Source organism: Elephas maximus, chromosome 5 (assembly GCF_024166365.1).
Source record: "Elephas maximus indicus isolate mEleMax1 chromosome 5, mEleMax1 primary haplotype, whole genome shotgun sequence".
NCBI lineage: Eukaryota > Metazoa > Chordata > Mammalia > Proboscidea > Elephantidae > Elephas > Elephas maximus.
Window position 1 is genome coordinate 159,867,787 of NC_064823.1, and position 4,105 is coordinate 159,871,891.

The window sequence follows — 4,105 nt, forward strand, 5'->3', positions numbered from 1 at the left end:
TTTGAAGAGGCAGCTCTTCCCCAGTCATCTTTTGAGTGCCTTCCAACCTGGGGTGCTCATCTTCCAGCACTATATCTCCCAATGTTCCGCTGCTATTCATAAGGTTTTCACTGGCTAATGCTTTTCAGAAGTAGACTGCCGGGTCCTTCTTCCTAGTCTGTCTTAGTCTGGAAGCTCAGCTGAAAATTGTCCACCATGGATAACCCTGCTGGTGTTTGAATACCAGTGGCATAGCTTCCAGCCTCACAGCAACATGAAAACTCCCACAATACAACAAACTGACAGATGTGTGAGCCTATAGAAGCACAGGGGTCCAAAAGCCTCTTCATTTTGTATTATCTCTGTCCTTTTTAGTCCAAGCTGGAAGTGTTTTCTGCTTTTAAGCAGCTTTAAACCAGTAACCAGTTGCCGTCCAATGATTTTGATTCACAGTGACAGCATGTGTGTCCGAGAACTGTGCTCCGTAGAGTTTTCAATGGCTGATTTTTCAGAAGTAGATTGCCTGGCCTTTCTTCCAAGGTGCATTGGGCAGACTCAAACCTCCAACCTTTCGGTTAGTAGCCACCAAGCAGGTTTACCTTTGCACCATCCAGGGACTCCTAAGCAGCTTTACTGTTGCATCGTCAACACACGATAGACCCTGGCAGGCCTTCTATCAGAACATTTCTTCGAAAACTTTGTGGGCTTCCTATGGTTCTTATTGGGGTTCACACCCTTGGACAAAAGCCACCACCACAAATCTCTTCATAAGCTCTTGGCTACCTTGGGTTCCTTGTGAGGCAGCTAAGATAGCCCGACAACACACACACTGATGACTGCTAGAGGTACCATTGTTTAATGGGAAAATGAATGGAGAGGATTGGAGGGCTTGGTCTGCCCAATGGCCTCTATGTAGCACAGCCATAGACCCTTCTCATCTTGTAAAAGGATTTTAGATTCCCACCCTGGATTGGATCTTCCACCTGACACACCTTTTTTTTTTTTTAATTTATTTCATTGTCATAAAATATATATTACATCAAATTTTTCATCTTAACCATTTGTAACTGTACAGTTGAATGACATTAATTATATTCACTATGCTGTGCAGGAAACCCTGGTGGCGCAGTGGTTAAGTGCTACAGCTGCTAACCAAAAGGTCAGTGGTTAGAATCTACCAGGCGCTCCCTGGAAACCCTATGGGGCAGCTCTACTCTGTCCTGTAGGGCTGCTATGAGTCGAAATTGACTTCACAGCAATGCATTTTGGTTTCTGTTGTACAACCATCACCATTATCTGTCTTCAAAGTTTTCATCACTCAGTACCCCGTAGGCAATAACCCCTCGTCCTCCCCTCCCCCCAGCCCCTGGTAGCCAGTAATAAACTTTGGCCAGTATGCATTTTCCCATTCTAGGTGTTTCACATAAGTGGGATCATACAGTATTTGTCCTTTTGCATCTGGATTATTTTGTGTCTCCCTGCTGGACTCTCACTCCAGCCACCCCCTCTCCCTCCAGACCTCAGATGTCGCCGTGGCTTCCTAAAGGTACCTCATCTGCCTCCAACCACCTGGCCTGGGGTACTCCACCCCATTACTTCCTTCACAGCAGCAGCCATGTCCACCTTCCCTGCCGGCCTCCCCAGCTGATGTCAGCCTGGTAATGGGGGCCTTGGCCCACTGGGTCCCGGCTCTGTCCCCAGGGCATGCCCTAACCAGCTGGTGCCCATCTGGTTCCTGGCTGGTTCCAGGTGAGGGCTCAGTGACCAAGGGCCCCACAGGCAGGCAGAAAGCAGCCAGATGCTGAAACCCCAGCAGAGCCCACTAAAAGAGGCACAGAGCCAGAACAACACACAGTCGGCGCTCAACAAAGACTCCCATATTGGCTCGAAAGATTCGAAACCACCTAGAACCATAGCCACAGACACAGCCAGGCTGCCAGGGAGAGGTTGGCAAGTTCTAGGCCATCAGGAAAGATCCCTGAGCAGACAGACGAGCAGGCAGAGAGGCTGGGAGCCAGGCAGGTGGGCAGGACTTGACGCTGGGAGTCAGGGAAACCCAGGAACCCACATGTGGCACATGTAGGAGCAGAAAGCCCCCTGCATCTCTTCCAAGGTTTGGGATGCCTCCCAGGGTCCTCTCCCAGAGCTGAAATCCCACCAAGGAGAGATCTGTCTAAATGAGACCCTGCACCAAAGGCCCCTCAACCCTATGAGCTCTGATCTTTGTGTCTAGGTCAGGCGGGGAAAGAGGTGGGGTGGAAGAAGGAAGCCAGGCCGAGGCAGGCCAGGCTGTACACCAGGGAGTTCCTGGGCACCAGCACCAAGTCCAGAGGGACATGGTTAAATGGGTAAATGAGTGAATGAAGGAAGGAACAAGTGAATGGAGAATGTGCAGCCAGAATGGGGCCCAGCAGAAGGGGTATAAAAACTGTCATGTGCCCATTGTGACAATGACTTCACTGGGCCAGGCCATCCAAAGGAAAGCCTGGCCTGGACCCTACTGCCTGGGGCCCAGTCTCCCAGGAGGCAGCAGAAGGCCCTGCTCAGGGCCTACCCCAGGTCGGCAGAGGTACCCACACTCTCTTCCCACACCTGGCCAGGTAGGAAGGAAGAGCCACCGGGGACCTGACATCCCACACCCCCGCCCAGCACCTTCAGCCCCTGTCCCATTCATCACCTCCCTGTCCTTCACCAGGTCCTGCTCCTCGCCGGAGGGAGAGCCATTTGGACCTGCCCAAGCTGAACAATACAATATTTCTGTTGAGCTGTGAAGTTGATTAATAATTTGGAAATGAAATCAATACGGGTGCTGCTTTTCATTCCTGGAGGATCCTTGTATGTGTGGGGAGGCCGCCAAGGCAGACAGGCCGGCCTCACAGGGATCTGCCACAGGATCGTCCCCGACACTCTAGTGATGCAGCCGTGCCACACAGGAAGGGCTCCGTGCAGAGGTGAGGGCCACCACTGCTGAGCGGATACAGACTCGGCCTCGGATTTGCCCTCTAATCAGGAGCACAGGAGGGGACCGCAGACCCCAAGCGCCTGAGCGTCTTTGAACCTCTGTCCAGACTTCACTTGGATGCCCGGTGACAGAGTGTCTATTTGCCTCAGAGTTGGGATTCCTCTAGGGATTCCCACACCACAAGCCATTCATCCCCTTTCCCTCCTCAGCCCCAGCGCACCTGGTGCCACATCTATGCTTCCCGAGAGCAAAGTTCCCTCATCGATAGTCACCAGATCTGGGCCTGTCTCTGGGCCTTCCTGCTGCAGCAGTCTGGTCTTGCACAGAGGCCACTGAGATGGGTGGGCAGCAGCCAGGTCCACTGTGACTTCCCTGAACTTGTGGTCACCCATGACCCCTGGATCACCACCACGATCAGTTTCCTACCAGCTCATTCAGTGTCCTTCCTAACCGTGAATCATGGGGCTGGGGCCGCATCCACACCAGCTCCTCCTTCCCCAGGACCCTCCCAGGCTCGCCTGGTAGGGCCCAGCCAGTCCCCTCCCCACATCCCACATGCTGCGCTAACCCCACACAAACTAATGTGCACAGAGACCAAGGCATGCAGCTGTACCTAAGCTGCTCCCTGGAGCCCCTCACCCTTGGGTCTTATGGTCAGACAGGGCCCTCCTCCTTACCAGCCACCCCGCCCTTGACCTGAGCCCAATGTCCTGCTGGCTTGGCCCTTGATTCATCCTGCCCCATGACCCCCAGACCAGGAGCTGCTTGAGGGCAGGTCTGCCTGGTTCATCTCAGGGCACAGCGTCCAGCACAGTTTGACAGAGGGAGCAAATGGGTGAATGAATGAACGATGAATGAATGATCAAGCAAATGAATGGAGAATGTGCAACCAGAGCTGGGCCCAGCAGGAGGGGCATCGATGCTGTCATGGGTCCGTGAGGACAATGGCTGTTGGGACCTGAGCAGCAAGGGCCCCTAACCCTGCTCAGCCTTGGCAGGCAGGGGCAGGCCCAGGCCTGGAGGATGACAGGTGAGCAGCCTGAGAACAACCTGGGGTGGGATGAGGCGGGAGGCCCGAGTTGGGGGACGTGGTGGGCAAGGAGACACCTGGCTGATAGCAGAGAGTCAGGGCAAGTTTGGGTGTGGTCAGATTTGGGCTTGGGA